This window comes from Salvelinus alpinus, chromosome 5 (genome assembly GCF_045679555.1).
Source record: "Salvelinus alpinus chromosome 5, SLU_Salpinus.1, whole genome shotgun sequence".
NCBI classification, from domain to species: domain Eukaryota; kingdom Metazoa; phylum Chordata; class Actinopteri; order Salmoniformes; family Salmonidae; genus Salvelinus; species Salvelinus alpinus.
In genome coordinates this window covers 22,714,822-22,727,321 of record NC_092090.1, presented here as the reverse complement: position 1 = coordinate 22,727,321, position 12,500 = coordinate 22,714,822, and the positions used below count along the sequence as shown (strand labels likewise).

General features: G+C 45.2%; 1 protein-coding gene across 2 annotated transcripts in view; it reads right to left on the bottom strand.

The window, feature by feature from the left end:
• dmxl2 (Dmx-like 2) overlaps positions 1 to 12,500 on the bottom strand; it is a 129,507-nt gene that overhangs the window by 7,143 nt on the left and 109,864 nt on the right. The gene's annotated exons all lie outside the window — the stretch shown is intronic.

The window sequence follows — 12,500 nt, the reverse complement described above, 5'->3', positions numbered from 1 at the left end:
CGTTGCCTGCCTGTCTGAAGCAGATGAGTTGTTGTGGCCTGTTCCACTCAAACATACGAACACTGCCGTCCTGAGCCCCAGTCATATCTAACACACAGAAACATTAGGAAATGGTTGAAATTCCCCTATTTGAAGGAACAGACCAGTCATTCAAACAGAGTTGTGTACAGGCCGTCAGTATACTGTATAGTACATATACTGTATATAACCTAGTAGTGGTATACTGTATATAACCTAGTGGTGGTATACTGTATATAACCTAGTGGTGGTATACTGTATATAACCTAGTGGTGGTATACTGTATATAACCTAGTGGTGGTATACTGTATATAACACAGTAGTGGTATACTGTATATAACCTAGTGGTGGTATACTGTATATAACCTAGTAGTGGTATACTGTATATAACCTAGTGGTGGTATACTGTATATAACCTAGTGGTGGTATACTGTATATAACCTAGTGGTGGTATACTGTATATAACACAGTAGTGGTATACTGTATATAACCTAGTGGTGGTATAATGTATATAACCTAGTGGTGGTATACTGTATATAACACAGTAGTGGTATACTGTATATAACCTAGTGGTGGTATAATGTATATAACCTAGTAGTGGTATACTGTATATAACCTAGTGGTGGTATACTGTATATAACCTAGTAGTGGTATACTGTATATAACCTAGTGGTGGTGTACTGTATATAACACTAGTAGTGGTATACTGTATATAACCTAGTGGTGGTATACTGTATATAACCTAGTAGTGGTATAATGTATATAACCTAGTGGTGGTATACTGTATATAACACAGTAGTGGTATACTGTATATAACCTAGTGGTGGTATACTGTATATAACCTAGTGGTGGTATACTGTATATAACCTAGTGGTGGTATACTGTATATAACCTAGTAGTGGTATACTGTATATAACCTAATGGTGGTGTACTGTATATAACACAGTAGTGGTATACTGTATATAACCTAGTGGTGGTATACTGTATATAACCTAGTAGTGGTATACTGTATATAACCTAGTAGTGGTATACTGTATATAACCTAGTGGTGGTATACTGTATATAACCTAGTGGTGGTATACTGTATATAACCTAGTGGTGGTATACTGTATATAACCTAGTGGTGGTATACTGTATATAACCTAGTAGTGGTATACTGTATATAACCTAGTGGTGGTATACTGTATATAACCTAGTGGTGGTATACTGTATATAACCTAGTGGTGGTATAATGTATATAACCTAGTGGTGGTATACTGTATATAACCTAGTGGTGGTATACTGTATATAACCTAGTAGTGGTATACTGTATATAACCTAGTGGTGGTATACTGTATATAACCTAGTGGTGGTATACTGTATATAACCTAGTGGTGGTATAATGTATATAACCTAGTGGTGGTATACTGTATATAACACAGTAGTGGTATACTGTATATAACCTAGTGGTGGTATACTGTATATAACCTAGTGGTGGTATACTGTATATAACCTAGTGGTGGTATACTGTATATAACTAGTAGTGGTATACTGTATATAACCACGTAGTGGTATACTGTATATAACCTAGTGGTGGTATACTGTATATAACCTAGTAGTGGTATACTGTATATAACCTAGTAGTGGTATACTGTATATAACCTAGTGGTGGTATACTGTATATAACCTAGTGGTGGTATACTGTATATAACCTAGTGGTGGTATACTGTATATAACACAGTAGTGGTATACTGTATATAACCTAGTGGTGGTATACTGTATATAACCTAGTGGTGGTATACTGTATATAACCTAGTAGTGGTATACTGTATATAACCTAGTGGTGGTATACTGTATATAACCTAGTGGTGGTATACTGTATATAACCTAGTAGTGGTATACTGTATATAACCTAGTGGTGGTATACTGTATATAACCTAGTGGTGGTATACTGTATATAACGTAGTGGTGGTATACTGTATATAACATAGTGGTGGTATACTGTATATAACCTAGTAGTGGTGGTATACTGTATATAACATAGTGGTGGTATACTGTATATAACATAGTGGTGGTATACTGTATATAACCTAGTAGTGGTATACTGTATATAACCTAGTAGTGGTATACTGTATATAACCAGATAAGTTGTCCTGATACGACCCATACCAGCTCACTGTCTGTCAACTGATTTAACTTGTAATATATGCTGGCTCCTTTCCTGTTTCAAAGTTGTTACGGGAAACGTATATATTTCCCAAATTGACCTTCTCCTGTAACATACAGTATATATATGTAACACATGTAAGCCCTTTACATTACTGTGGTGGTATACTGTATTACTGGTATACTGTATATAACCTAGTGGTGGTATACTGTATATAACACAGTAGTGGTATACTGTATATAACCTAGTAGTGGTATACTGTATATAACACAGTAGTGATATACTGTATATAACATAGTGGTGGTATACTGTATATAACCTAGTGGTGGTATACTGTATATAACCTAGTGGTGGTATACTGTATATAACATAGTAGTGGTATACTGTATATAACCTAGTGGTGGTATACTGTATATAACCTAGTGGTGGTATACTGTATATAACATAGTAGTGGTATACTGTATATAACCTAGTGGTGGTATACTGTATATAACCTAGTGGTGGTATACTGTATATAACCTAGTGGTGGTATACTGTATATAACCTAGTGGTGGTATACTGTATATAACCTAGTGGTGGTATACTGTATATAACCTAGTGGTGGTATACTGTATATAACATAGTAGTGGTATACTGTATATAACCTAGTGGTGGTGTACTGTATATAACCTAGTGGTGGTGTACTGTATATAACCTAGTGGTGGTGTACTGTATATAACCTAGTGGTGGTATACTGTATATAACACAGTAGTGGTATACTGTATATAACCTAGTGGTGGTATACTGTATATAACCTAGTGGTGGTATACTGTATATAACACAGTAGTGGTATACTGTATATAACATAGTAGTGGTATACTGTATATAACCTAGTGGTGGTATACTGTATATAACCTAGTGGTGGTATACTGTATATAACCTAGTGGTGGTATACTGTATATAACCTAGTGGTGGTATACTGTATATAACCTAGTGGTGGTATACTGTATATAACCTAGTGGTGGTATACTGTATATAACCTAGTGGTGGTATACTGTATATAACCTAGTACTGGTATACTGTATATAACCTAGCGGTGGTATACTGTATATAACCTAGCGGTGGTATACTGTATATAACCTAGTGGTGGTATACTGTATATAATACAGTAGTGGTGGTATACTGTATATAACCTAGTGGTGGTATACTGTATATAATACAGTAGTGGTGGTATACTGTATATAATACAGTAGTGGTGGTATACTGTATATAATACAGTAGTGCTATATGGTACTGTATACATTAGATGATACTTACAGTACTGGAATATGGGGTGGGAGGTCATTCTCTTCACATTGTTCAGGTTCCTCTTCATAATCTGAAAAACAACATTCAAATAACCTAATACATCAAACTTCATTTGAAACCTCAGTCTTTAAAACATTCAGTCAATACACAGTGCTGCTCTACACTACGGACTTCAGTACTCAACTAGGACATTTCTTTGAACTGAAACAGCTCTGATGAAGGCCAGCAGGCCAATACGTCAGTTTCATACACTGAAGTGATACTGGCCAGAGCAGTGTGCAGGTCTTTCTTTTAGTTCATTAAAACTACTCTACAACCTTTCACTCTAAAGGGGATTCATCATCTGAACTAGGACCTATTTTACACATACAGTATAAGCCAATGACACTGAACGACAGTATGTCTTTCCATACAGTCTGGCCTTACCAAGACTCACCACCTAGACTAGGACATATTTATACTTCTGCTACAAGGCAACAGTACTCCATATTGACTGTAGCATGAAGAATTATCACTTGAACGGGGACATATTTGAGAAGCGGGTGATGCGGTGACGCAGGCCTGTACCTTGGGCAGCCGAGGAGACGCTGTGAGAGCTGGGTATCTGTGTGTTGATACTCTCCCATCTCTCTCATACAAACACACACACTGCCTATCTCTGGTAACATAGACTCATCTACCAGCCTGTTTAGTCCTCCACTCTCTGTCTGTTTGGCCTGAGAAAGATAAACCAGTGTCAATATTCACTGGACTGACTAGGTCCAGCTAGCGGGCCTCAGTTCGGACACAGCGAGCGAGGAATAGGGTGACACAATGACGTCTAACATTAAAAGAAGAACGTTTGCCTGCTTGCTTTAAACCGTCTTACAGTACTCTGATGAGTTCTGCTGCACATATTTCCTATGACACCAGAGCAGTGTGGGGAGAGACGATAGGTTTTCATAATAAACAGACAGGACCTTGAGTTTAGAGTGGTGAGCTGTGAGCCAGACAGGCTGGGACGGAGGTTTCCCTCCTGAGTACTGTGTCCCTCTACAGGCCAGACTACTACCTCTCTCACTGGACTACACTGCACTGACAAGTTCAAAGTAAATGGAAAGTATGAAAGGAGATACTGTACCTAGTCAGTTGTACAACTGAATGCATTCAACTGAAATGTCAAAAGTTTGGGGTCACTTAGAAATGTCCTTGTTTTTGAAAGAAAACAATTTTTTTGTCCATTAAAATAACATCAAATTGATCAGTAATAGAGTGTAGTCATTGTTAATGTTGTAAATGACTATTGTAGCTGGAAACGGCAGATTTTTATGGAATATCTACATAGGCGTACAGAGGCCCATTATCAGCAACCATCACTCCTGTGTTCCAATGGCATGTTGTGTTAGCCAATCCAAGTTTATCATTTTAAAAGGCTAATTGATCATTAGAAAACCATTTTGCAATTATGTTAGCACAGCTGAAAACTGTTGTCCTAATTAAAGAAGCAATAAAACTGGCCTCCTCACATTAGTGCTGCCTTTGATACCATCGATCACCACATTCTTTTGGAGAGATTGGAAACACAAATTGGTCTACACGGACAAGTTCTGGCCTGGTTTAGATCTTATCTGTCGGAAAGATATCAGTTTGTCTCTGTGAATGGTTTGTCCTCTGACAAATCAACTGTACATTTCGGTGTTCCTCAAGGTTCCGTTTTAGGACCACTATTGTTTTCACTATATATTTTACCTCTTGGGGATGTCATTCGAAAACATAATGTTAACTTTCACTGCTATGCGGATGACACACAGCTGTACATTTCAATGAAACATGGTGAAGCCCCAAAATTGCCCTCGCTAGAAGCCTGTGTTTCAGAAATAAGGAAGTGGATTGCTGAAAACTTTCTACTTTTAAACTCGGACAAAATAGAGATGCTTGTTCTAGGTCCTAAGAAACAAAGAGATCTTCTGTTGAATCTGACAATTAATCTTGATGGTTGTAAAGTCGTCTCAAATAAAACTGTGAAGGACCTCGGCGTTACTCTGGACCCTGATCTCTCTTTTGACGAACATATCAAGACTGTTTCAAGGACAGCTTTTTTCCATCTAGGTAACATTGCAAAAATCTGAAATTTTCTGTCCAAAAATGATGCAGAAAAATTAATCCATGCTTTTGTTACTTCTAGGTTAGACTACTGCAATGCTCTACTTTCTGGCTACCCGGATAAAGCACTGAATACATTTCAGTTAGTGCTAAATACGGCTGCTAGAATCCTGACTAGAACCCCCCAAAAAATTGATCATATTACTCCAGTGCTAGCCTCCCTACACTGGCTTCCTGTTAAGGCAAGGGCTGATTTCAAGGTTTTACTGTTAACCTATAAAGCGTTACATGGGCTTGCTCCTACCTATCTTTCCGAGTTGGTCCTGCCGTACATACCTAGACGTACGCTACGGTCACAAGACGCAGGCCTCCTAATTGTCCCTAGCATTTCTAAGCAAACAGCTGGAGGCAGGGCTTTCTCCTATAGATCTCCATTTTTATGGAATGGTCTGCCTACCCATGTGAGAGACGCAGACTCGGTCTCAACTTTTAAGTCTTTACTGAAGACTCATCTCTTCAGTGGGTCATATGATTGAGTGTAGTCTGGACCAGGAGTGTGAAGGTGAACGGAGAGGCTCTGGAGCAACGAACTGCCCTTGCTGTCTCTGCCTGGCCGGTTCCCCTCTCTCCACTGGGATTCTCTGCCTCTAACCCTATTACAGGGGCTGAGTCACTGGCTTACTGGTGCTCTTTCATGCCGTCCCTAGGAGGGGTGCGTCACTTGAGTGGGTTGAGTCACTGACGTGATCTTCCTGTCTGGGTTGGCGCCCCCCCTTGGGTTGTGCCGTGGCGGAGATCTTTGTGGGGTATACTCGGCCTTGTCTCAGGATGGTAAGTTGGTGGTTGAAGATATCCCTCTAGTGGTGTGGGGGCTGTGCCTTGGCAAAGTGGGTGGGGTTATATCCTTCCTGTTTGGCCCTGTCCGGGGGTATCATCGGATGGGGCCACAGTGTCTCCTGACCCCTCCTGTCCCAGTATTTATGCTGCAGTAGTTTATGTGTCGGGGGGCTAGGGTCAGTCTGTTATATCTGGAGTACTTCTCCTGTCTTATCTGGTGTCCTGTGTGAATTTAAGTATGCTCTCTCTAATTCTCTCTTTCTTTCTTTCTCTCTCTCGGAGGACCTGAGCCCTGGGACCATGCCTCAGGACGACCTGACATGATGACTCCTTGCTGTCCCCAGTCCACCTGGCCGTGCTGCTGCTCCAGTTTCAACTGTTCTGCCTGCGGCTATGGAACCCTGACCTGTTCACCGGACGTGCTACCTGTCCCAGACCTGCTGTTTTCAACTCTCTAGAGACCGCAGGAGCGGTAGAGATACTCTTAATGATCAGCTATGAAAAGCCAACTGACATTTACTCCTGAGGTGCTGACTTGCTGCACCCTCGACAACTACTGTGATTATTATTATTTAACCATGCTGGTCATTTATGAACATTTGAACATCTTGGCCATGTTCTATTATAATCTCCACCCGGCACACCCAGAAGAGGAATGGCCACCCCTCATAGCCTGGTTCCTCTCTAGGTTTCTTCCTAGGTTTTGGCCTTTCTAGGGAGTTTTTCCTAGCCACCGTGCTTCTACACCTGCATTGCTTGCTGTTTGGGGTTTTAGGCTGGGTTTCTGTACAGCACTTTGAGATATCAGCTGATGTACGAATTTCTCCCATGGAATAGCCTTAATTTCTCAGAACAAGAATATACTGACGAGTTTCAGAAGAAAGTCCTTTGTTTCTGGACATTTTTAGCCTGTAAACAAACCCACACATGCCGATGCTCCACATACTCAACTAGTCTAAAGAAGGCCAGTTTTATTGCTTCTTTAAATAGGAACAACAGTTGTCAGCTGTGCTTACATAATTGCAAAATGGTTTTCTAATGATCAATTAGTATTTTAAAATGATACATTTGGATTAGCTAACACAACGTGCCATTGGAACACAGGATTGGTTGCTGATAATGGGCCTCTGTACGCCTATGTAGATATTCCATAAAAAATCTGCCGTTTCCAGCTACAATAGTCATTTACAACATTAACAATGTCTACACTGTATTTCTGATCAATTTGATGTTATTTTAATGGACAAAAAATTGGCTTTTCTTTCAAAAACAAGGAAATGTTTAAGTGGCCCCAAACTTTTGAACAGTAGTGTATATATATATATATATAAACACATACTGTATGTGTGTGTGTGTGTGTGTGTGTGTGTGTGTGTGTGTGTGTGTGTGTGTGTGTGTGTGTATACTATGCATCTGTGTATGTGTGAGTGAGTGGAGGATGTTTTGTGTGTGTATGTGTGTGAGTGAGTGAGTGAGTGAGTGAGTGTGTGTGAGTGAGTGAGTGAGTGAGTGAGTGGAGGATGTTTTGTGTGTGTATGTGTGTGTGTGTGAGTGAGTGAGTGTGAGTGTGTGAGTGGAGGATGTTTGTGTGTCGTACCACACTAGCCCCCATGCTGGTCTGCCCACTCCCCAGCCAGGGCATGGATGCAGAGGCTGCCATGTCTTTGGGGTTGAAGTGGGACGGGGTAGAGGAGGCCTGGGCAACGTTAGTGTGGGAAGAACGGTAGTCCACGTCATCAGAACTGAGGAGAGAAAGAAGTCCAACACAATGTGTGTGTGTGTGTGTGTGTATATGTGTGTGTGTATGTGTGTGTGTGTGTAACATAGTGTACTGACCTGTGTGACTCCTTGTCAAAGTCCTCTCCTATCCAGGTGTAGGGCTGAGCAGCTAACAGAGTGGACACATCAACCTCCTGCACGTCGTGAGTGGACGCCAGCACTATCTCATTGGTGTTAGCCTGGAGGGGGGAGGGAGGGAGAGAAGAGGGGAGGAGGGGACGAGGGAGGGAGAGAAGAGGGGACGAGGGAGGGAGAGAAGAGGGGACGAGGGAGGGAGAGAAGAGGGAGGAGGGGACGAGGGAGGGAGAGAAGAGGGAGGAGGGGACGAGGGAGGGAGAGAAGAGGGAAGGGGGGCGAGGGAGGGAGAGAAGAGGGAGGAGGGGACGAGGGAGGGAGAGAAGAGGGAGGAGGGGACGGGAGAGGGAGAGAAGAGGGAGGAGGAGACGAGTGAGGGAGAGAAGAGGGGAGGAGGGGACGAGGGAGGGAGAGAAGAGGGGAGGAGGGGACGAGGGAGGGAGAGAAGAGGGGATGAGGGGACGGGGGAGGGAGAGAAGAGGGAGGAGGGGACGGGGGAGGGAGAGAAGAGGGGAGGAGGGGACGAGGGAGGGAGAGAAGAGGGGAGGAGGGGACGAGGGAGGGAGAGAAGAGGGGAGGAGGGGACGAGGGAGGGAGAGAAGAGGGGAGGAGGGGACGAGGGAGGGAGAGAAGAGGGGAGGAGGGGACGAGGGAGGGAGAGAAGAGGGGAGGAGGGGACGAGGGAGGGAGAGAAGAGGGAGGAGGGGACGGGGGAGGGAGAAGAGGGGAGGAAGGGACGAGGGAGGGAGAGAAGAGGGGAGGAGGGGACGAGGGAGGGAGAGAAGAGGGGAGGAGGGGACGAGGGAGGGAGAGAAGAGGGGAGGAGGGGACGAGGGAGGGAGAGAAGAGGGAGGAGTGGACGAGGGAGGGAGAGAAGAGGGAGGAGGGGACGGGGGAGGGAGAGAAGAGGGGAGGAGGGGACGAGGGAGGGAGAGAAGAGAGAGGCCAGTAAATGTATACCACATAATCTGAATGAGTAGAAGAGACATTCCAACAGAAACATTTAGATGTGGTGTACTGTGTGTTAACCCCCCTAAGGCCGATGTCCACGCCCATGTGGAAATCTATTTAGCATAATACAAAAATCCATCAGTTTAAGTCAGAGATATCATTCTTTTTGCATTGGATGTGACTCAATCCACCGCATCCACCTATGTAACACTTCTGCATTTGGGGTGAAAGGTGACAGAGTTAGAGCAGTATTTGTCAGACCATGAGAGATCCGAAAATCGGTATTCTCACAAAATCGTCTGGAGCGACGGAACGGTTTGGCCTAAAAATCTCTTTACGGAGGAGACTCTCAGGAACACGATGGTGCTCTCCGTTTTGCACTACGACCCCCACAAGCGTATTGAGACTGGTCTGAAGCCAATACTGCCGATCTGCCAACTTCTGTCTATAGGGTCCCAACAGTTTGGGCTAAACACTGATCTGTGTAAAGGTGAGACTCTCAGGAACACGTATATATGGTATGTTCTGCTCTAGGACGTCCACAGGTCTCACAAGTCCAGTCTGAAAGTCCCCCGGTACCAGTTTAAAATAATTTATGGAAGTATATATGGAGATTGATTTAATCCCTTATTTTTGTCACTAAACAATGTAAAAAAAGTATAAAATTAGACAGGGCTTAGACTGTTATATGTTAACTGGTGGCCTTATTGGCCAGTCTAATGGAATCCACTCCACTCATTTATCTCTATGGTGTCGAAGTCTAAAACCTGACGAACATGGCACCTGAATGTCAAACTACATCAAATGGGAAAGCTTTGTGTGTGTGTGTCTTTGTGCACTGCAGATGTCTCTCACCCTGTTGATGGCGAAGGCCATGATGATGTCAGACTCCTTGTGGATGATCTTAGCATTCCTTCCTGGGTAGCCTAAGTCTCCCTCCACCTGGAACACATAATCACAGCACCCGCCATCATTTAGTACACCTGGTACATCCATACTGTACACACACACACAATATCTTAGCATACACACCTGTTACATACACACACAGCCACACGCCATCACAACACCCATACGCTGACACACAGCCACACGCCATCACAACACCCATACACTGACACACAGCCACACAGCCACACGCCATCACAACACCCCTACACTGACACACAGCCACACGCCATCACAACACCCCTACACTGACACACAGCCACACGCCATCACAACACCCCTACACTGACACACAGCCACACGCCATCACAACACCCCTACACTGACACACAGCCACACGCCATCACAACACCCCTACACTGACACACAGCCACACGCCATCACAACACCCCTACACTGACACACAGCCACACGCCATCACAACACCCCTACACTGACACACAGCCACACGCCATCACAACACCCCTACACTGACACACAGCCACACGCCATCACAACACCCCTACACTGACACACAGCCACACGCCATCACAACACCCCTACACTGACACACAGCCACACGCCATCACAACACCCCTACACTGACACACAGCCACACGCCATCACAACACCCCTACACTGACACACAGCCACACGCCATCACAACACCCCTACACTGACACACAGCCACACGCCATCACAACACCCCTACACTGACACACAGCCACACGCCATCACAACACCCCTACACTGACACACAGCCACACGCCATCACAACACCCCTACACTGACACACAGCCACATGCCATCACAACACCCATACACTGACACACAGCCACACGCTATCACAACACCCCTACACTGACACACAGCCACACGCCATCACAACACCCCTACACTGACACACAGCCACACGCCATCACAACACCCCTACACTGACACACAGCCACACGCCATCACAACACCCCTACACTGACACACAGCCACACGCCATCACAACACCCCTACACTGACACACAGCCACACGCTATCACAACACCCATACACTGACACACAGCCACACGCCATCACAACACCCCAACACTGACACACAGCCACACGCTATCACAACACCCATACACTGACACACAGCCACACGCCATCACAACACCCATACACTGACACACAGCCACACGCCATCACAACACCCCTACACTGACACACAGCCACACGCCATCACAACACCCATACACTGACACACAGCCACACGCCATCACAACACCCCTACACTGACACACAGCCACACGCCATCACAACACCCCTACACTGACACACAGCCACACGCCATCACAACACCCCTACACTGACACACAGCCACACGCCATCACAACACCCCTACACTGACACACAGCCACACGCCATCACAACACCCATACAGTGACACACAGCCACACGCTATCACAACACCCCTACACTGACACACAGCCACACGCCATCACAACACCCCTACACTGACACACAGCCACACGCCATCACAACACCCCTACACTGACACACAGCCACACGCCATCACAACACCCCTACACTGACACACAGCCACACGCCATCACAACACCCCTACACTGACACACAGCCACACGCTATCACAACACCCATACACTGACACACAGCCACACGCCATCACAACACCCCAACACTGACACACAGCCACACGCTATCACAACACCCATACACTGACACACAGCCACACGCCATCACAACACCCATACACTGACACACAGCCACACGCCATCACAACACCCCTACACTGACACACAGCCACACGCCATCACAACACCCCTACACTGACACACAGCCACACGCCATCACAACACCCCTACACTGACACACAGCCACACGCCATCACAACACCCCTACACTGACACACAGCCACACGCCATCACAACACCCCTACACTGACACACAGCCACACGCCATCACAACACCCCAACACTGACACACAGCCACACGCCATCACAACACCCCTACACTGACACACAGCCACACGCCATCACAACACCCCTACACTGACACACAGCCACACGCCATCACAACACCCCTACACTGACACACAGCCACACGCCATCACAACACCCCTACACTGACACACAGCCACACGCCATCACAACACCCCTACACTGACACACAGCCACACGCCATCACAACACCCCTACACTGACACACAGCCACACACAGCAATGACACAGTGAGCACTCAGTGAGAACATGCAGGTTAGGTCCACGTGACACCTCTCTGTCAGAGCTGGAAGAGGAGCTGGAATAAGTCATTATTACAGAGGGGGATGATAGTATTGAGGAAGAGATGAAGAGGAAGAATGGGTCCAGCAGCAGAAGAATGGTAGGCCCAGCTATAGAAGGAA